Source organism: Dasypus novemcinctus, chromosome 2, assembly GCF_030445035.2.
Source record: "Dasypus novemcinctus isolate mDasNov1 chromosome 2, mDasNov1.1.hap2, whole genome shotgun sequence".
NCBI lineage: Eukaryota > Metazoa > Chordata > Mammalia > Cingulata > Dasypodidae > Dasypus > Dasypus novemcinctus.
Window position 1 is genome coordinate 74,099,829 of NC_080674.1, and position 23,390 is coordinate 74,123,218.

Genomic DNA, 23,390 nt, shown 5'->3' on the forward strand with positions numbered 1-23,390 from the left:
TCAGGTTCTATCTCCATAAAAAACTCAATGATTTCATTAAAGTTGTTTCTAATAAAAAAAAAAGTGGAAAGAGGGGGGCAAAAGAGAAAGTCAGAGAGAGACATGATGACGGAAGCTGGCCTTGAATGGAGAACGGGGCTGTGACCCATGGAATGAGGGTGGCCTCTGGAAGCTGGAAAAAGCAAGGAAGTAGGTTTTCCCCTTGAGCCTTCATAAAGGAACACGGTCCTGCTGACACTTGGAACGTGACCCAGTGAGACCCGTGTATGACTTTTAAACTACAGAGCTATGAGATAACATATTTGCATTGTTTTTAAGCCAGTAAATTTGAGGTAATTTATACTGGGAGCAACAGGAATCTAATACATAGACTAAAGGGGATATATTTATAATGCTGACTCCACTTTCCCATCCTAGTGGAAATTTCTCCCATGAGCTGACCTAAGATGTTCAGATTATAACTGGTATTGCAATTTATAAGAAAATTCTTTATAATCTATTTTTCCCATTTCATTCACTTTCAGCAAGCCTTGAAAAAAATATGTATGCGTATCATTAAATAATGAATAGTGAGGCTTCTAAAGCTGGGATAAAAAAATAAGTAGGCCTCTAGTATTTTTATCTAATTCTCATTTAAAATCAACTCTTGATTTAATTGTATCTTGTTTCTAGGAAGCTACTATGTATTTTATCAAATCTAAGGTGCTTTGAGATTGAAGGGTAATGCTCCTAATAAGTGTCATTGGAAGGTTTCATATTATAACACTACAAGACTGCCATCTGGCTGACAGCTAGTGTATGACAGAATTGACTGCATACTTCTTTCAGAGATGCATTTTTATTTCAGAGAGGCTAAAGTGAGAAACAAAATAGAAGGCGGTGTGTGTGTGTGTGTGTGCACGTCCATGCGTGTAAATAGGGCAGATTTACAAAAGAAAAATTAGGAACGAATTTTTCACCAAGTTTTCCCTAGTAGGCCCTTAAATAATGACCCTGGTCCTTTAAAATATTATCTCATTTATTAAATCCTAGTTGATGCACACGTTGATGAAGTATCACAGCTGCACAAAGCAGGTGATAACTACAGCGTGCCTGCCTCATAGGAGTGGCTCATGTTGCCTGCTTTTCACCTGCTGAGTATAAAAATTTCATACATTTCCTTGTGATCTATTAATTTAAAAAAATTAAAAATAAATAACTAAATAAGTTTCATACATGATATCAGTATGTATTTCATACATAATATCCTTTAGTTTTGTTATTCTTTTTTTCCCCTTTCGTCTCTCTTCCATTCCTTTTGGAAACACAGATAACAGAATTATTTCTGTCAACATTTTTTCTTTCAAATAAAAAAATAGCAAAACTGAGAAGTTAAGCATAATGTTTCTTTGTGCCTCAGTGTTTTAATCTGGAAAATGTCAAGGTGCAGTCCTCTATTTGTTTCTACTTTGAGCATGAACAAAGCACAAACTTGGGAGACATGGGCCTCTCACTGCTTACTCTACACAAGTCCTACAGCCCCCTGGGTTTCTGTTTCCTTGCTTGTCCGATAGATATACCAACAGTCCTACCAACTCCAAACTCTGAGTAATTCCTGGCGGAATCAAACGAGGTGAAGGGGGAAGCATTTTAGTAACTATTAAAAGCTCTATACAAATGTATGATGAAAACCAATGAAATAATATTTGAAGAGTGTTTCAGCCTGTGGTAATACTGTGCCTGTGGTAATAGAAACTAATCTTCTCAGGTGAAAAATGATGACAAATTGTTATGCTCAGGTGTTGCCACAAGCCACTGACAATGACTTTAAAGTCCTGCTCAGTGAGTGGCTGAGGGACACAAGCCTTGTACAGGTTCTGGGTACTCAACCCCAGGAACCAAATCGCAGCCCCAGCTTTCTCCCAGCTGTACATATACTTGGCAGGTAGGGGACCTCCTGAGCTGAGGCAGGTACCCTCCTCAGGACTTTAGTCAGCCAAACCTCGCAGCCTTTTGGTGGTCTCCAAAATGAGCCATTTTTGAGAAAGTCTGTGCCACGGGGAACCCCGTGGTAAAACTGGGTCTGCCCAAAGCAGTTGAAAAGAGAGCCTTCCTTGAATGGTTTGGTTGGTTTGTGACTTGGGAATCGTGGTGGTTTGAAACTGTATGTACCTCAGAAAAACATGTTCTTAAATCTAATCCATTCCTGTGGATGTGAACCCAAAATAGCACTTTTTGATGAGGCTACTTCAGCTAAGGAGGTGGGGTCCACTTCGATCAGGATGGTTCTTAGTCCTGTTACTAGAGTCCTCTATCAGTGGTGTATTAGTCAGCCAAACGGATACTGAAGCAAAGTATCAGAATTCTGATGGCTTTTATAAAGGGTATTTATTTGGGGTAAAAGCTTACAGTTACAATGTCCTAAAGAGTCCAACTCAAGGTACATAAGAATACTTTCTCACCCAAGTCAGGTGCCATGTGTTGAAGCAAGATGGTGGGTGGTCTCTGCCTGGTCTCTCCTTCCTTTTTCCTCTTAATGCTCCACGGGCCCAGCTTCTTTCGATCTCAGCTGTAGGCGGGCACAGGGCTTATCTCTCTTCCCAGGGCCACAAGATCAAAGTTCCCTCCCTTCCATGTCATGACGAAGTTCTCTCCTCTGCCATCTATGGAGCTCTTTCTCATTTCTCCATGTCTTCTTCTGTGTGTCTTCTTGAATGAGTGTCCATTTATATAGCCCACAAAGAGGCTATATACAGGGAGCAGGTACTCAACCCTGCGTCACGCCCTACGGATGTGGTCAAATCAAAGCCCTAATCTAAACATGATTTAAGCTGAATCTAAGACAGTCAAAGGATATATCACATGCAGAGGGAAAGACCAGTTTACAAATATAATCCTTCTTTTTTGGAATTCATAAATTATATAAAACAGCTACAAGCAGAGTGAAAATCAGACAGATGAGAGAAAGCTACAGGAAGAAAGAAGCTACATCAGTGGAACTTGGAAAAGAAGGGAGAGTCCAAGAGATGCTGCCATATGCCTTGCCATGTGACAGAGGAGCCCAGGATGCTGAAAGCTGGTCTTCAGGAAGAAAGCATCACCTTGATGACGCCCTGATTTGGACTTTCTTTTAGCCTCAAAACGGTAAGCTAATAAATTCCCATTGTTTAATCCAATCCATGTCATGGGATTTGCTTGAGCAGCCCAGGAGACTAAAACAGGAATCCTCTCCCATTTTCCTCTTGAATAGCCTGATTTGTAATTATCTTTCCTGTGTGCTGACTAAATCTCTAAAAGAGCAATTATGAAACTGTGTGAGCCTGGCACGGGGGGATACAGATACTTTGAACTTCAAGCTCCTGTGGCCTGTGAAAAATTTGTTTAGGTAAAAATCATGGAAAGTGATTTTCTGCAGGAATGAAGAATATTATTGGATTTTATTATTTGTGAATGGTTAAGTGTTTATAATTTGTGGGACAAAATTTTAAAAGTTTGACTATATATATTTATTGGAAACTGTGTAGGTGTGTCAATAACTATTAAAGTGTGCCTTTATAGTGAAACCCTCTGCATATATTTGCCTGCATATGTAGTCCATATGTACAAATTGACATTTATGGAAGTTGATTATTGGTGATTGATAGTGGATATGACTGTCCTGTTCTTGTGCATAACTTCTGGTCCCTGGAAACCCCGAAGGACTGCACAGGCAGCAGATTTTATCCCCACCAGCTTAGTCATGTGCAGTTTATCTACAACTACCCTCCAGATAAGGCTCTCCGTGAGCGAGAGTCTGGGAAATCCCTACTGATACTTTTTGTTGTCCTTCAGCCATAGATTGAAACAGAGAAGAGGGTATCGGGTGGTTTGTGGAACATGATGAATGATTCCTGTTTGTCAGGGCCCTTTTATTAATTTCTGAAAATGGTAGAAATGTCACCTTTTTCACGATTCAGATCTGAAGGCATTTTCTTTGCAGTGGAAAGAGAAGAGACTCCTGTCACCTACAAGAGAAAGGACAGTGACTCATTTTGGGTAACAGGACACATTGGAGTCAGTATGCCTTATCAGTGAGAGTTCTCTGAGGGCCAGTTGACCTGAGGGTCATGGGGTCTAGTTCTTAAGAGGTGCTCAGTGAATGCTTGTGGAATGCAGGGAGGGAGGGAGGGAGGAAGAAGCAGAGGAGGGAGCATTGGAAGAAGAAAATTGGCAGGGTCCAAGCCTTTGGGAAGCAAGTGTCAGGCTTAGTAGGAATAATTTATCTGGAAAGATCTTTCTTGAAAGTGATTGAAAGGACAATTTAACCCCCAAAGTAACTCATTTTGAAGTGTTTAGGTGATTCTAAGCTAGGCACAAGTTGTGTTCTAGCCTGGCAGTCAGGGCATGATGGATGAATTAGTGGAACATGGGGTTCCTGAGGTCTGTAAGAGGAACTGTGCTGTATGCTGTGGCAGTCTGAAGCTTTTATGGACCCCAGAAAATCGTGTCCTTAGGGTTAATTTATTCCTGTGCATGTAAACCTCTTGCAGGTGGGAGCTTCTGATTAAATCACTTCAGTTAAAGGCATTTGATTGGATTGCATGACCTAGGGTGGGTCTTAATCCTCTTACTGGAGTATTTTATGAATGGAGGAACAAAAAGCTGCAGGTAGAGAAACAAGCTGCAGAGACAGAGAGGAACTCAGAAGCTGAGACAGAGTCCCCAGGAACCAGAAGCTGAAATCAATGAAACATAGAAGCTGAGAGGAAGCCACTTTAGCCAGCAGCTGAAAGCAACATGGCCCAGAGGAGCAGGGCAGAGATGAGCAGATACTGCCATGTGCCTGATTGCCCAAAGCTGGAGCTCGGGGAGAAAGGATCTCCTGATGATGCCTTAATTTGGGCACTTTCATGGTCTCAGAACTGCACACTTTTAACCTAATAAATCCCATTGTAAAAGCCAACCCATTTCTGGTATAGTGCTCCTAGCAGCTTTATAACCTAAAGCATATGCATATGCAGAGGAGGCTCTTCCCGGGGAAGTTGAGTAGGTGAAGGAGGGGGAGAAAGTGTGGTGAATGGCTATGATGTAGGCCCATCAACTGGGCTCCTGGAACATGGCTTCACACCTGAGTGGCTGAGAGAGAAAGAGAAAGAAAGGGAAAGAAAGAAAGAGAGACTGAATTAAGAAGCTTTTTTCATGAAAGTCTCTTACTGCTCAGGGGGCAAAGTGGTACTCAGAGGCTGGGAAAGGCAACTGTCAAAATTCTTAGCATCAGAAACCAATTCTGGTTAAACAGAAAAGGAACTGACAGAAAAGATACAGAAAAGATACTCACAGAAACACCAGGAAATCTTGAGAAGGAGTCTCAAGGAACAGCTAGGAAAAAGGGAGAACTGGCTGCTCAGGGCACAGCCCAAATCTCACCAGAGAGGACACAGCCATTGCCACTACTGATCGCCACAATTTGTCCAGCACCGATGCTCTCCCAATCTGGATAACACTGTGGTCTCTGCTGGCACTGCTGTGACCATCACTGGTCTTACTGCTTTGGGTAGGTAGATACTAATGAAAATTCTGGGGCAAGTGCATCTGATAGTGTAAGTCTACATCATACACTTGCTCTGTAGCTACACGGGAGGCTGGGAAGGGAGAAGATGAAGAGGCTAGGAAAGGGAGCAGCTGGTCTTTTTGCTTCTTCCAATGTAGGTGAAGAGTTAGGAAAACCCTCCAATGTCCACCACTTCCTTTTCAGAACACTGTGGTTCTCCAAGGACAATTTGAGAAATTGTTTTGGGAGCACTAGGGAACTGGTAAATTCAACTATGCAAAAATTTCAAATGCCTGCTCTGAAAATATAACAAAGTCAAAAGGCAAATGCCAATTGGTTGTAGTTGCTGGAATAAACTTCCTGGAACACATTGTTTTATGATGAATCACTAAGCTATTTACTTGTCTTTAGGTACAAAAGGAGAAGAGAGAAAGATGGAGTTTTAAGACTATTCTTTTTAACAAAAAAGAATCTCAGTTTACATCTTCTAGAGTTACAGATATCAACTTGAATAGTTATCCATGACTACCATTTAGCATACAAGGATTTTAGAGATTAAATGCTACATGTCACAGGAATGAAAAAAAAAAGTTACACATCAAACTTTTGAAATCAGATATCTCAGAAAAGTATTTTTATAGACAATCTTACAAGGAAACTTTTTAAAAAATTGTGTTGTGATAAAATATATATAATGTAACATTTGTCATTTTAACCATTTTTAAGTGCAGAATTCATTGGCATTAATTACATTCACGATGTTACACAACTGTCATCACAATCTATTTCCAAAACTTTTTTTAATCGGTCCCAACAGAAACTCTCCCACTAAGCCATAGCTCCCTATTCCCCTTCCCACAGTCCCTCATAACCTCTAATCTACTTTCTTTCTCTAAAAATTTACCTATTCTAGATAATCCAGATAATTGGAATCATGCAATATGTGACTGTTTTGTGTCTGGCTTATTTCAGTTAGCCTAATGTTGTCATGGTTCATTCATGTTGTAGCATGTATCAGAACTTCATTTCTTTTTTTATGGCTGAATTGTATTTAGTTGTATGGATATACCACATTTTGTTTATCCACTCATCTGTTGATGGATGCTTGGATTGTTTCCACCCTTTGGCTATTGCTAATAATGCTGCTATGAACATGAGTATGCAAGGAGACTTTTATGGTTACTATATAAAACAGAATTTCCTTTTTGTAAATGTTTCAGTCTCCAAAGTTATTTAAAATTATTTTCCTAATTATGGCTTAGAATGGCATCTCCTTTGCTGACATCAACAGCTCTTTTCTCTTTTAAAACCATAAGAATTCTATTTGTCACAACTGAGCACAAAAGTGCAGGAGTTAAACCAATCTAAGACTTGATAAAATTATAGGAGTCTCTGAGGCTGTACTATTCTGCTTTTATTTACTGGACGTCCATAACCTCTTCCCCCTGAAATTAACAGTTGTTGATATTCCTTTGGGGATTTTTCTATCTCCTATATATTTATATACTTTGGGTGTAGGGTGGATTCTAATTAACTTAAACTTCCTTCTTCCTTGTGTAAAAGGATCAGATCAGGAATGGGCCCTAGTCAATATAAGAGAGAGTGAGAAAAAGCCCAGGACTTAGGTAGGAAAACTACTAGAGGAGACAATCTCTCGCCTTCTGGAAAACAGAGAGTGAGGATGTGAGGTTTGAAAATTGCTAGAACCCATGTATGAAGCCAACCCTGTGGAAGGCAAAAGAAAGAGAAGGAAATCATAACCTTTTTGATATTGTTCGGCTGCTGGATCAGCCTGTACCTAAAGTTGTGACTACATATGGACTTGTTGATTATGTGAGCCAATAAATGTCCTCTATTATATAAATGAGTTGAGTTCTATTCTTGCAACAGAATGATTTCTAATTAACAGACCAGGAAAAACACTTAAAGCATTTCTTAATCTAAAGAGAATTAAATATTCTTTAGTACATCAACTATTCCTTAGTATATATATTTTCTTAATATAGAAAGAATTTTTAAAATTAATAAGAAAAAGAACACTAGTCTAATGGAAAAGTGAACAAAGAACCCAAATGAGCTATTCACTTAAAAAGAAATGCCAATGGCTTATGAACATGTGAAAAGGTCTTCAACCTTGTTTGAGATTAAAGAAACTGTAAATAACAACAGAAATGAGCTGCCATTTTTATCATCATAATGATGAAGATAAAAAGTTAGACACTGCACAGTATTAGTGAAGATGTACTCAGAGTGCTGGTGGGGGCAGGGGTGTGGGATAATAAATTGGAGGGCAAATGGCAGTATCTGTCAAGATTATCGTTAATCATTTTCTTTGATCCAGCAATTCTGCTGCTGGGAATTTATCCCATAGATAAATTCTTACAAGTGTACAAACATATATATAAAGAGTTCATACAGCATTGCATGGGATAATAAGATACAGAAAACAACTAAATGTCCATCGATAGGAGTCTGGGTCACTAGATTATGAGACAGTCACTTAGTGCCATTCCCTTAGGCACCCATAGCAGCACTGGGAATGCAAGCTCTGCATACTAGCTGGTCTCTCTTGACTCTGCCAGAGAGAAAATCACTAACCATTGTTAAATAAATATATTCTCATACTACTCCACTGGAGCATACTACAAAAGATTTACCCACATAAAAAGTAGCTCCATTACAAATGTGCTTCTCTATATCCCTCAGTTCTAGGCACAAACCTGAAGTATAAAGCTTGATATATTTTTACATTTATATGTACCCATGTAACTACCACCCAGAGCAAGATCAAGAACATATTCAGGAGTCAGAAGTCTCCCTCATGCTCCTTCCCAGTTCCTGAACTAACAGGTAACCACTATTTCTGATTTTTATCACCATATATTAATTTTGTCTTTTCTTGGACTTTATGTAAGTGGGATCATATGACATGTAGATTTTGTGGTGATATCTAAGACTTATCCATGTTGTGAAGAATAGGAATAGTTCCTTCTTGATATCTGTTTTACTGTTGATGGTTAGTTAGGTTGCTTCCAGTTCTTAGTTATCATGAATGAAACTGCTATGATTGTTTTTAATATATGTCTTTTGGTGGATGTATGTACTCATTTCTCTTAGATACATATGCAGAAATTGAATTATGGAGCCATAGCATAGGCAAATGTTTAACTAGACTCTTTCTCACAAGACAATACTGGTTGATATGTTTAATTTCTTCCCAAGTAGGATGCATTCTCTTTGGGAGAGCCCTATAGCATCTCAATAGAGACAAGGCAATATCTTCCAAAGAAGTGAATTGTTTTCTAGAGAGGGCAGTGAGGCCAAATCCTGGCTCAGCTGGTTGGTGGGATCTTCCTTACTACTGACAACCTGTTCCTGAAATGGCTGAAGAAATTCTGGGGCAAGGCCTCATTGAGACAGGGACACAAGGCAACTGACCTCATTCCTTGGGAGAAGGCTTGTGACATTTTGAAGCTGAGTGGATCCCAGAAGATCATGTTCTTAAAAGTAATCCATTCCTACGGGTGTAAAACCTATTGTAAATGGGACCTTTTGATTAGATTCGGTTAAGGGACCTTCCTTTTAGTTAGCTCACTTCAGTAGGTTATGAGCCAGGGTGGGTCTTAATCCTCTTACTGGAGTCCTTTATAAATGGAGGAATAAAGAACTGCAGATAGAGGAAAAAAGCCGCAGAGACAGAAAGAAGCCAGGAGAGGCAAGCTGATGCTGCCGTTGTGCCCTGCTATAACCTGATAATGCAAGCTGAACTCTGGGAGATAGTGAGCCTGGAGGAGAAGGAGAAGCCAGCAGGCTGCCCTTGTGCCTTGTCACACGGCCGGAGCCCAGGATCACCAGCAGCTGAACTTCAGGGAGAGAACTTTGCCCGATGCCTGAACATTTTTCCCACCCTTGGAACTGTAAGCTTTTAACCTAATAAATTCCCATTAAAAGGCCAACACATTTCTGATCTATTGATCCCAGCAGCTTTTAGCAAGCTAAAACAGGGCCTAACACCAGGCTGTGCAAGTAAGAGGAGAAAGGAAATTTCAAAATGGGCATGAATCATGGAGGAGGAGGGGTTACTTGGCTATGCGGATGAACCCTGCGAGCTGGCATGTGTTCTGCAGGGTTAGCCAAGACTTGTGTCCCAAAGGAAATCCTAGAATGAAAGAATACCAACGCAATCTCCTTAGCTTTTGTTGGTACAAACTGTACTCCTTTTTATCCAAAAGGTAAGCAATGTAAGTAAACAAACTTGCAGCCTGAGAAGTGGATTTCTGTCCTTCAGAAACTGGATTAATAAAGACTGTTCAATCACAACTAACAACTCATTGAGTGACAAAAGGCGAATTACTCACAAAAGGTAGGTTTTGAAATTTTTTATCACATAGGCTTAAAGTGGAATGTGTTTATCTTTATAAAAGAATTAAAGCAGGTATCAGCAGGTCAGAGACAAAGACTCAATGACGAAATTCTTTCTTAGGCAGAAGGCAAGAGGCCAATGTCAACATGTGGTTGGGATTCAACTGGTTCCTCCTGCTGGAGCTAATTGCCCCCAGAGCAGTGGTTCTCAATCTTGGCTGCACATTACAATCATGGGGGAGCAATTACAAGTCCCCAGGCAGTACCCCAAACTAATTAAGTCATATTCTCTACGGGTGAGACCCAGGCCTCAGTTTATTTTAAATCTCCCAGATGATTCCACTGTGCATCCCAGTTAGAGAACCAGTTGCCCTGGGAGTGGAACTTGCTTCCACCACTCTGAATCCACTTAGGAGATTGAGGGTTCTGCTGTGTCAGTCCAGAGCACTGATGGTGACAGCAGAACAGTTAGCATATGGCAAATCCAGTAATAAGCATATTGAAGCTTCGAACATACTTCAGTCAGTACAGGGCATGTTTAGCTGGTTCTTAGGATATATGGGGCCAGGGGAGACACTTCTGAGCAAAATAGCCATGGCCTCAGCTGGGAGCAGATTCATTCTTAGATTATAGCATCCCAGGGCAGGGAACCATGTATGTGTTGAGCCCCAGTCTAACCCCAGGGCTCAGCTGGTATCTAGCACTGAGTATAGGTTCACTCAATGTGGGTTGAATGACTGAAAGACTTTAGGTGACATGTCCTGTTTCAACCTTTAAACTTTTGGCTAAGAGATGGTGAACAGAAGATCAAAGGAGCAACAGGAAGGCATTTATGTCACACCCCACAAATTGTTTCTGAGATATGGAATATACTAGACATATCTCACTGGATTTGATGAAAGAAAATGACAGAAACACTTGAAAGGTTTAGGATGTCTCCCAGGCTTATGAAATCAACATGAGTGAAGCTGTCTGAATGGAAAACGATTTCATTGTAATAAAAATTAGGGGAGTGATGTGCCTCAAGCAATTGGGCACGCACCTCCCACATACGAGGTCCTGGATTCGGCTCCCAGTGCATCCTGAAGAAGATGAGCCGACAGACGAGGGAGCTAAGGGGGAAGGGGGGAATAAATTTTTTTAGAAATTCTTCAAAAAAAAATTAAAGCATGGCACAAATTTATCATGCCCCTGGCCTGTGCTGCATTTCGTCGAGATGGGAATCCAGCAGACAATGCATTTGCTGTGGTCTATCCTCAGTATGATAATTATACATCTGATTGTAATTTCAATTCCATAGAACAAAAATCACCAATAATAGAATTTCTTGCTTCAAGTCACTGCCATGGTAGTGATGCAGTCAGACTGTTTTCCCATGCCCTCAGCTAGTATCCCACAGCTCTCCCTGCAACAGAAAGGGCTTTACTGCCTGTGGCAGTTTGATATTATTGACGAATTCCAAAAAGAAATATTGGATTGTGTTTGTAAAGTGGTCTTTTCCTCTGGGCATATGAGATTATATTGGATTTACTTAATCAAGTGAATGTCTTGTGTCAGTAGGGGGTTGAGTACCTGCCCCTCGGTGGGTGGGGACTCCCGGATAACAGGCATGGCCAAGGACAGAGCTGAGGGGTTTTGATGTTGGAGTTTTGATGCTGGAGTTTGATGCTGAAGCCTTAAGCTGAAGCCCCAGGAAGAGAGGAATCCTGAACCCAGAGAGAAGCAAGACCCTGGAAGGGAGGAACCCAGGAAGCCTGAACCCTCACAGGCATCAGCAGCCATCTTGCTCCAACACATGAAAATAGACTTTGGTGAGGGAAGTAACTTATGCTTTATGGCTTGGTATCTGTAAGCTCCTACCCCAAAAAATACCCTTTATAAAAACCAGCTGATTTCTGGTATTTTGCATCAGCACCCCTTTGGCTAACTAATACACTGCCTGAAGAGGAAAACTTATACAAAAAATCAGAATAAACCTCTGCAGTTTATTTAATCAAAGAATATTTATACAAGTCTCTTTGGATTGCACCTTCTTTCTTAAATGAATATTTCCTGTCTAGAAGCACACCTAAAAGAGCTGTACTCAAGTTAGTCTTTTTTATTCTCTACTGTTATTTTTTTTATTATGAAATCAATACCACATATTGTAAACATTTCTAAAACAATACAAAAATACAAAAAGTTACTGCCACCCTTTTTAATTTTATCAAGAGTATCCACTCCACAGGAGTCAGGTGGTGAAATTTGGAAGCTCTCATTAGCAATGTAAATGAGAATAAATATCCAGACTTTTAAGAATGAATCAGGAAAATCTCTTTTATATTGATCATGTTTAGAACATATTAGTGTTTCATTTAAATCCATTAGCCATACTTCTTTTGCCTTAATAAATCATTTATAGAGTAAATTATTCCAAGCATGAAAATTTTAAATGTTAGAGAGAAAAGAACATTTAAGAATTTTGTATAGCCAGAGTTTATTCTGCCTTTCATTCTTTTCTTTTTTATTCAATTCATAAATATCAGATTTGTAAAACATTTTCTTTATCACACAGCAAATCATTTAACAGATAAGAATCCATAGGAATGTAATCTACTGGAAATAAAAATATTCAATTATTTAGTTTGCATAAAACATCTATATAAAATGTGTGCATCTATAGCCCAGTTTTGTCTAGCAAAAGAATTTAAGTATTAGCTTTTTGTATATTTAAATATAAAAAAAGCTATGGTAATAAAATCATTGAGAGTGTTTTCTAAAAATCAGTAGGCTAACTGACATTTTAAAGAAAACATCAAAGCTACAAAACTTTAATTTAAAAATCTATAGTCTAGTGGTTAAAATCATTAATTATATTTTCCTTAAAAACTTATACATTTATTTAAGCTATTGTAAATATTTTTTAAGGTTCAAGAATATTAAAATTATTAACCTTTTCCACTGAGATCTCTAATCCACAGCTTCTTTCACTGTAGATAATGCTTTGGTGAACTATGCAGTCTAGTCAGAAAGGTAGTGTCACAGAAGTGCTGTCACCAACACTTTGGGACACCTTTATTAGTTGGCCTCTCAGCTGATGAAAGAAGAGTAATTACAAGAACAATTCCCCTTAATCCCAGCAGGCTTTGGCTCAAGGGCTGAAAGTCTGAAAAGGCCACTGTACCCACCCTCCTCTCAAAGGGGTTTATTTCTTCTTGATGTGTTTTAGCAACCAAATATTTCAAATAGTGGGCAGTTGTCCAGTGAAGGGTGATCACTATTTACTACAGTTGATGTAGTTTTTCCTTTTCATCATTTTCTATTTTTGTGTCTTAACCATATTTGCCAGGCTGTGGACCCAAGCACAAGCTGGTGCCTAATCTTCTAAAAAATATTTTCTTTTTACTGTGTTTAATTTAAAAATTACAAATTGTCTTTGTACCTGTGGTAGTTTGAGACTGTAAGTACCCCCAGAAAAGATCATGTTCCTAGAGCTAACCCATTCCTGTGGGTGTGAACCTACTGTAGGCGGGACCTTGGCCTCACTAGTTTTTGTTTGTTTGTTTTTAGTAGGTACTAGGGATTGAACTAGGAACCTCGTATATGTGAAGCAGGAGCTCAACCACTGAGTTACACCTGCTCCAGGTGAGAACCCTTTTAATTAGATCACTTGCGTTAAGGACTTTTGATTAAATTACTTCAGTAGGGCAGGGAGTGACCCAGATTGGGCCTGAGTCCTTTATAATATGGGATGTAGGAGACATAGAGACAGAGAGAACCACTCTCCACTGCCACCCAGAAGCTGACAGAGGCAGTCCTGTAAGCCAGAAGCTGAAATCAATGCAACCTGGGAGAGACGAAGCCACAGGAGCAGAGAGAAAGCTGGAGGAAGCTAGAAACTGAAAGCAGCTGAGCTTGGAGTTGAAGGCAGTCCAGCAGACACCACCATTGTGCTCCGCCATGTGACAAGAGACCAGGATTGCTTGCAGCTGGTCTTTGGGGAAAGAGCTTCACCTAAAGCTTTAATTTAGACTTTTTTCTGAGCCTTGGAACTGTAAGTTTATAAGTTAATAAATCTCCATTATAAAGCCATCCCTTTTCTGGTATATTGCCTTGGCAGCCTTTAGCAAACTAAAATAGTACCCATACATTTTTCCTTCAAAATATTTTTTTTATTCTGGAGATTAAAGACACTAAATCTTTTAAGTTTGAAGGGAGGGCAAAAGGTAGGTTATGCTGTCAACATTGAATACAGGGACCATTTTTTTCTTACACATGCAGTTGCTTTCCAGATTACTCTTCAGTTCCTCCTAGGGGAAGAGTCCAGTGGCAGTCGGTATGGTCTTCAAGACTACAAGGGATATCTGTGTCCAGCTGGTCTCCCACCATGGCAGTGCACTCCCGGTTGATGTGTATACCTGGAACATGCCATCAAAGATGACGTATCTGGGCTTGTCTTTGATGTCAGCATGACACTGGGTGGCCCAGCCATGTACTCATACTTTTAATTTAAAATTCCGAAAGGTTTTTTTAAGTACATTAAGTTCATCTTTTTGTAATTTACAAATATTATTCAACACAATAACAAATTATCATTAAAAAGAAATGGATTATCATTTTTACAAAGGGTTATAGAAAGTAACAGATCAAAAAGTATATTAGTCAGCCAAAGGGGTGCTGATGCAAAATACCAGAAATTGGTTGGTTTTTATAAAGGGTGTTTATTTGGGGTAGGAGCTTACAGATACCAGGCCATAAAGCTTAAGTTACTTCCCTCACCAAAGTCTGTTTGGAGCAAGATGGCTGCTGACATCTGGGAGGGTTCAGGCTTCCTGGGTTCCTATGTTCCTGGGGTTTACTTTTCTCTGTGTTCAAGGTTCCTCTCTTCCTGGAGCTGACTTCTCTTTCCTCTGGGAGCTTACTTCCCGGGGCTCCAGCTTAAGACTTCAGAATCAAACTCCAACATCAAAACTCCAACATCAGAAACCCTCAACTCTGTTCTTTGCCATGGCTTTTATCTGCGAGTCTCCACCCACCAAGGGGTAGGCACTCAATGCCCTAATCATAACTCAATCATGCCCAGGTACAGATCAGATTACAAGCATAATCCAGCATCTATTTTTGGAATTCATAACCATATCAAACAGCTACAAAAAGTAAGGACCAAAATTATATTAAAATGGACTTGCTTTCATTTTGTTAAGATTATGATTGAAACATTGATGAGTCAATGTAGAGAACATACAACATTACTATATTAAATATACTGCTACCACCTTGCTTACAAACTGATTACAGGAGAAATTAGAGTGTCACAGTGTGCTTCTGTTAACCATGGGCTTGTGCTTCTCAGGCTGTAATGTACATACCAAATACCCAGAGAGCTTGCTAAAGTGCAGATTCTGATTCAGGCAGTCAAAAATATGAAATGCCAGGCTTTTGGGGAAGATGGCAGAGTAGAGAGCGCTAGGAATCTGTCCTTCCATGAAAACAACTATTATACAGGCAGGAACTGTCTGAAATAACTATTTTGAAACACCAGAGGCCAAGAGAACACTGTACAGCATCCAGGGAAGAGAAGGAGGTAGAGGCTGATAAATTATGGTAAAGAACTGCACATTTTTCTCTCTGTGTGGGGCTACTGGTGCTCAGCCCCCATTCTTGCCTCAGGCTGCCATGGGGTTCAGTCCCTGGCTAGCTGCTGGTGACAGAAAGGGACTTAAAAGTCCTTTTCCCTAAGAAGAGAGGTGGGCATGGCCAATCAATTATTACAGCTTTTGATTAGAGAATTTGGATTGTTGGGTCTCGGCTTTGAGGGCAGCCATTGTTTCAATCCCAATCTGGGTGACAGCCATTGTTTCAACACTCCCCAGACAGGGGCAGAGGTGGTGGAGATTTAAAAATATAGCACCTCCTCAGGGCTGTGGGAGACAGTTAACCAAATGGCTGCATTTGCTGGGAAGGCCAGGAAAGCTCAGCTTTGGGGAACTGTCAGAAAAGTTCTTGGCACCCTTCCTGATCCCCTTCCCAGGACACTTTGGAGCTGGTCTGCATCCCCTTCTTGACTCCCTGAACCCATTTTGGCTGGGAAATACTGACTTGGGAAAATCCTCTCTGGGGTGACCCTTCTCCCAGAATTTGCCCTCCAGGCAAAAGCAACCTGAGATAACAAAAGTAGTGAAAAAAACTTTAGAGGCAGACAATCTAGGTCAAAGTCTTGGCAGTTTCAAACCAGGGAGAGGAGGTCTGTATCCTGGGAAATAGAGGGCACAACCAAAGTCCTGAAAATGGGGAACTCCAAAACAACAAACAAAATAGGGAACTTCAAAACAACTAACAAACAAAAGCTCAGGACAAGACAGAGGCCCAGAAAGACAGGGAAACCCCTGTACACTGCATTTGCCTTGGGCAGATCTTCCTAATAGGAGAGCTAAAACTCAAGAAAGTGTCTGTCTTTTCACTAGCTGGTTACAAATCCAGGAGACTGACATCCCAGAGAGTAAATCTCAGAGTTAACATTTTAAAATATTAAAATGAACAATGTGTAACAAAAGAGTACAAGGCAAACAAAGTAACAGGAAATGGTGGCCCATCCAAAGGAAGAGGGTAAGAATAGGGAAAACACCAATGACGAAGATGAGGATGTGGACATACCGAAAAAACCTTTTTAAAAATTATCTTGAAAATGCTTGAGGAGATGAAGGAAAGTAGTAGAGAAAGAACTAAAGGATAGCACAAAAACAATGAATGAATAATATAAGAGTCTCAGTAAAGAGATAGAAATTTTACAAAGGAACCAAAGAGAACTACTGGAGTTGAAGACCACAGTATCTATGAAAAATACCAAGGAGGGTTTCAAGAGCTGATTGAAGCTGGCAGAAGAATCAGTGAACTTGAAATCAAGACATTTGAAATGAGTCAGGCTGAAGAGCTGAAAGAAAAAAGAAATATTAAAAGTGAAAATAGCCTAAGGCAGCTATGAGACATAAAATGCACCAATGTACAGGGACTCAAACAGATGTTTGCACACTGATGTTCATAGCAGCATTATTGACAAAAGATGGGAGCAACCCAAGTGTGATGAATGGATAAACAAAATGTGGTATATACATACAATGGCATATTATTCAGCCATTAAAAAAATGAAGTCATGATACATGTGACAACATAAATGAATGTTGAAGACAAACCAGACATGAAAGTACAAATATTGTGTAATCTCATTGTTTTGTAACAATTAGAACAAGTGAGCTCATAGAGTCAGAATCTAGAATATAGGTTATCAGGGGATGGGTGGGGATAGGAAATGGGAAGTTAAGGCTTAAAATGTACAGAGTTCCTATTTGGAATGATGTAAATGTTTTGGTAATGGATGGTGGTGATGGTAGCGCAACATTGCAAACCCAATTAACAACGCTGATACATATGTCTGAATATGAATAAGAAGGGAAATGTTAGATTGTATATATGGTAACAGGACAAAGTTAAAAAAAATCCATTGTACAACTCTACACAAACTGGGAACCCTAAGTTAAATCACAGACTATAGTTAACAGTAAAATTACAAAAATGTGCTATCATCAATTTTAACAAATGTTCCACATACACACCAAAGCAAGGTGTTAACAATAGGGTGGTATGTGGGGAATTTGCACTTTATGCGTGATTGTTCGGTAAACCCACAACTTTTCTAATAAAAGAAAAGAATGTGAAATGCCACATGAATTTGCATGTCACCCTTGCATGGGGACCAAGCTCATCTTTGTATTGTTCCACTTTTAGTACATATGCTACTAACGGGAGCACAGTCCCTAATCTTTTATTATGAGGTTGAAGGAAAAGCTTATAAGCAATAGTACAACTGACCTTTTTATTCCAAAGACTTACACCAATATTCTGAGTACAACGAGAGTTTAGTTCAAATATTCTTTTTTTTTTTTTTTTTTAAAGATTTATTTATTTATTTAATTCCCCCCCCACCCCCGGTTGTCTGTTCTTGGTGTCTATTTGCTGCGTCTTGTTTCTTTGTCCGCTTCTGTTGTCGTCAGCGGCACGGGAAGTGTGGGCGGCGCCATTCCTGGGCAGGCTGCACTTTCTTTTCACGCTGGGCGGCTTTCCTCACGGGCACACTCCTTGCGCGTGGGGCTTCCTCCACGCGGGGGACACCCTTGTGTGGCACGGCACTCCTTGCGCATCAGCGCTGCGCATGGCCAGCTCCACACGGGTCAAGGAGGCCCCGGGCTTGAACCACGGACCTCCCATATGGTAGACGGACGCCCTAACCACTGGGCCAAAGTCCGTTTCCCCAAATATTCTTAATGTGGTCTATGAAGTAAGGGGAAAATTGGATTCAAAAGTGTATCTGGTTGCTGGATGCATGTCTGAGTTGTGTAACCTTAACTACCAATCAGAGTGAGCTGCCTAAAGCATGGATAAAATAGATTTCAAAGTTTCAGTCTGTGTGCTGTGCAAATAAGGCATTTCTGGCAGTAAACTGAACTTCATTACACACAAAACATAAAAAGAGAAAAAATGAACCATCACAAGTGGATTGAGGACCTTTGAAAATCTGGGAGGCAAATTAAAAAAAAATCCGAAAAATTCCTCCTCAAATAGTTTTCAAAGCTCTAAGTCAGAGGGATGGCGCTAATAAGACCTGTTGCTCATGGCGAAAGGGAGAAATTTTTACTCAGCAGTCCTTAACACAAACAGCAGGTCTTAAAATTTCCCAGGAATATAAAGTTTCGTTTCACTGAAAACAGTAAGGAAGAAGATAGTGGAATGACCAAATTGCACTTTTTCTTCTTTTTTCCCCTTTTTATGCTTTCTCCTTTATTTTTTCTTCAAGGTAGCAAAATAAATAGACTGCACTAGAATAACTGAACTCACTTAGCTGTACAAGGAAACTGGCTCAGATTATTTTATTTTAGTATTCAGAAAGCTAGAGACCCCAGGCAAAATGCCAAATATGGCAGAATTTTAAGAACATTTTTTAATTTCTTTAGCTTTTCAATTTGAAATAATTTCAGATTTACAGAAACATTGCAAAAACAGTAGAATGAATTCCCAAATACTGCTCATCCAGACTCCCCAAATGTTAACATTTCATATCGCCAAAGTACAATTATTAAGAACAGGAAATTAATATTGATACAATCGGCTTAATTTAATGTTTCAAATTTGTGTGTTAATCCAGTTATAAAAAATTAATACCACTACCCCTTAGTTATGACCCAACCATATGATTTGGGTGTACTGTACTTAAGAGCAGAACTCCATGAACATGATTGGTAATCTATCCCATGATGCCAACTAGTGCAACAAAAGGGTGGATTGGATGTACCAAGAAGGTACCTGAGGGTGTGTTACATAAGACGGCAACTGTATTAAAGAAAAATCAAGGGGAAAAAAAGGTCTACAGACCTTGTTCAAATTTTGCCAATTGTCCCACTAATGTCCTTTTTTTTCTGGCCCGGAATACATCTAGGATCACATTCTACATTACCCATGTCTTCTCAGTCTCCTTTAATCTGTAACAGTTCCTCAGTTACTACTTTTCCTTTTCTAATCAATAAATGCCTTGTAAGACTATCTAAATATATTCCTTGGCATGTTTCTCAGCATACTTTCATCACAGAGTTGTTGTTTCCTTTCCTTTTTATTCCCTTTAAGGGCTCCACTTCTAGTTCCTCCTTCTCCTCCAGTACCCATACCATTTAGGCTTGTCTCATCAAAAATCCTTTCTCTCCCTTCTGTAAAGTCAGAATCAGGATTTTTCTCAAAAAGCAAACAAACAAAAGCTCCAGTTTAATTAGGCAAACTCTAATAGCATGATTAGTGCTAGCAAAATTGGATACCAAAATTATCTAAAACTTGGAAATAAGGCAAAAAGGTGGCAGCATGTCTTTGCAATTTCATATGGTTATGAAGGCACCCAAAAATTACCTAGGGAAATTTAGTTTGACTCACTGTTTACTATGTATTAAAGGTCTCAGACTTAGTGAAGCTATGTGCTAATTTGGAGATTTTTGTCCTGTAGAGAAGCAAATAATTTCCCTGATGGCAAAGATGATCCCAAAGATTATAATTTCCGGCCCTGCCGGACATCAGCCAGAAGTGCACATACCCCAGAAGTCATATCTTAGCGTTTCCTTTAAATACCTAGCTACTCTAGCACTCTTGGAACTCATTTTAACAACTCACTAGTTTCCTCAATTAATAAGTTGAATAAAATCTTTGAAATGTGTTTATTTGTATGAAAGTCATGTTTTGTAACTTTTTGAAAATTGTATTTGATCAATTTTGAAGGGCAACCACTGAGTTTCTTGGGGAGTTAACCTGGTGGTGCTAAGTAAACTGAATTGCCTACACATCTTCTCTTGGCTTTTTAAGTGAATCCTAGGTGGCAACAGAACTTTTGTGGATTTCTAGTTCTTTTTTCCCTTTCTATTGATTTTATGTTTTTGTTGTTTCTGTTTTATTTACCTTCAATAATGTACCTATTGGTGGCAGTGATGACTAAGAATTTGGTTTTGTGGTCCATTTGGTGGCCTCTGTCAGATGTGTCATAGAGATCTGTTCTCTGTTGGGCAAGAGATAACAGAGAAACAAATGTATTGGCTTTTTCCCTTTCCCTTTTCCTTTTTTTGGCATGTTTGTCTATTTGAGGCCTGAAATCAATTACAAATTACATGCTCTCTAGAAAAGAAATCAGTTCTTTGAAGTTTTGTTTTTCTCTGTTCACTTTTGTCCTGTGGCTGAAGTTAGAGAACTGAAGCTATTTGTTCTCTATATTTGCATGTCTGTATTTGAGAAAGGCCTTTGCCTCTCATTGTGTAAGTATGAAATATTTTCCTACCACTGGAAGGTATCAATAAGCTAGATTATAATGTTCCTTAAACTGAAGGAAATTTGTTCTGACTGGCTTATAGAAATAAATAGGCAGTTATGTAAACCAAATCTTCCCCAAATGCTAGAAAAGACACTATACCTCAATACTGTAAATATACTAGATTTTTTTTTTTGTATCATTTATTTATTTATTTAATCCCCCCCCAGTTGTCTGTTCTCTATGTCTCTCTGCTGCAGTCTTCTTTTTTTGTCCGCTTCTGTTGTCAGCGGCATGGGAATCTGTGTTTCTTTTTGTTGCGTCATCTTGCTGTGTCAGCTCTCCATGTGTGCGGCACCATTCCTGGGCAGGCTGCACTTTCTTTCGCACTTGGCGGCTCTCCTTACGGGGTGCACTCCTTGCGCGTGGGGCTCCCCTACGCAGAGACACCCCTGCGTGGCACAGCACTCCTTGCACACATCAGCATTGCGCATGGGCCAGCTCCACACAGGTCAAGGAGGCCTGGGGTTTGAACCGCGGACCTCCCATGTGGTAGGCGGACGCCCTAACCACTGGGCCAAGTCTGCCGCCTATACTAGATTTTAAGAACAAAAAGTTCCTATACAAACCAATAGCTTAGAGATATTTTAGGAATCCAAGTTCACATAATGATTTACAAGATGATTTAAGGGAAAAACAAGAATGTGTAAAACCTAACAAATTTTACGTTAATACAAAGCTACAATTTGACTTTCTGTTAAAATAAATTGGTATTAGAGCTTTTAACTAATGGTAGTAAGATGTTATTTTTTACCTTTTGTGTAATATGCACAGATAGAAGAAATTCCAGGTCTCACCAGAATAATTGCTCTGTTTTGTGTTGGCTTTATCAAGTTCTTGATTATTTTTAAAAAAATAAATAAATAAAAGAGCAGATTCCTAACTTGTAAAAGAGCTAAGTTTCCTTATGTTTGCTTTGCCTTCTATATTTATTTCAAAATATTTTGTCACTTTAAGTAGATAACCAGGGAAGCGGACTTGGCCCAGTGGTTAGGGCATCTGTCTACCACATGGGAGGTCCGCGGTTCAAACCCCGGGCCTCCTTGACCCGTGTGGAGCTGGCCCACGTGCAGTGCTGATGTGCGCAAGGAGTCCCGTGCCATGTAGGGGTGTCCCCGCATAGGGAAGATCCACGCGCAAGGAGTGCGCCCCGTAAGGAGAGCCGCTTAGCGTGAAAGAAAGTGCAGCCTGCCCAGGAATGGTGCCGCCACACACACAGAGAGCTGACACAACAAGATGACACAACAAAAAGAAACACAGATTCCCATGCCACTGACAACAACAGAAGCAGACAAAGAAGAACATGAAGCAAAACAGACACAGAGAACAGACAACTGGGTGGGGGGGGGGAGAAATTTTAAAAATAAATAAAATTAAAAAAAAAAAAAAAAGGCCCAGAATCTTCCCCTGTCAGTGTCTTAGGGTCATAGGGTCATAGGCGCAGCAGGACTGCCATTCGCTGCACCTGGAAGTGGACATTAGTCCAGCGGAGAACAATTTTAAAAAAATTAAGTAGATAACCAAGTATGGTTTCTCAGCCCACATGCTACTATTTAAGTAGAGTGGCTAAATCTTTTCTGATAACACTTTTGATATTGCCTTTCCAATATCAGATCCTAAATTTAGGGGGAAAAAATTCCAGAATATCTAGTATATGTAACACAACCTTTGATACTTTTCAGAGGTCCCTTGGAAAATCATGGGGATTTGTTATTTCACTTTATAAAGAGATATGCTAGAAACATCCAGGCTTATTTAGTGTGTTCTATATTTCTTAATAAGCTCAGTACTATTATGAGTTGCATGGGAAGAATGGTCAAATCAGAAGAGATGCTCAACCTTCCCTAGGTTAAGTTTGTACGTAAATTGTTATAATATAAATATTTCAGATATTGTATGCTTAATGGAAAGGTCATTGATATTTATTAATGCTCTTGCTCTATAAGGTTCTCGCCCTCAGGGGAAATAGTGATCAATTTTTTTGTGTGAAAAAATTATCTAGAGTACCTGTATTAGTCAGCTAAAGGGGTGCTGATGCAAAGTATGAGAAATCTGTTGGCTTTTATAAAGGAAATTTATTTGGGGTAAAAGCTTACAGTTACAACACCTTAAAGAGTCCAACTCAAGGTGCTATAAGAGGTACTTTCTCACCCAAATCAGTTGCCACGTGTTGAAGCAAGATGGTGGGTGATGTCTGTGAGGGTTCAGCCTTCCTCTTTCTCAGCTACCGACTGGCACAGGACTTGTTTCTTTCCAGGTTCAGCTGCAAACCATCAGATGAATGGCTCATCTCTTTTCTTAGGGCCACAGGATCAAAGTTCTCTCTTCTGCCATGTCTATGGAGTACTTTCCCTCTTCCTGTGTCTCTTCTTCAGTGAGTGTCCATTTTTATCAGCCCACCAAGGAAGTGGGGACTTAAACTGAGTTACACCCTACTGAAGTTGTCTAATCAAAGCCCTATTCCTAACATAATTTAATCAAAGACATCTCAACTGAATCTAACACAATCAAAGGGTATCATGCCCAGAGGAACAGACAGTTTACAAACATAATCCAACTTTTTTGGAATTTTGGAATTCATTAATAATATCAAACTGCTACAGTACCCCAAAAGAGATTTTCAATCTCCTCCATTCTGATATTGTTACTGTA

At 39.7% G+C, this 23,390-nt stretch overlaps 1 non-coding gene across 1 annotated transcript; it reads right to left on the reverse strand.

The window, feature by feature from the left end:
• Nucleotides 1-17,552: 17,552 nt before the first annotated feature.
• Nucleotides 17,553-17,656, reverse strand: LOC111762911 (U6 spliceosomal RNA). Its single transcript, XR_002795907.2, has one exon. It is a non-coding gene; the product is annotated as a U6 spliceosomal RNA (small nuclear RNA).
• Between the last annotated feature and the right edge of the window lie 5,734 nt (nt 17,657-23,390).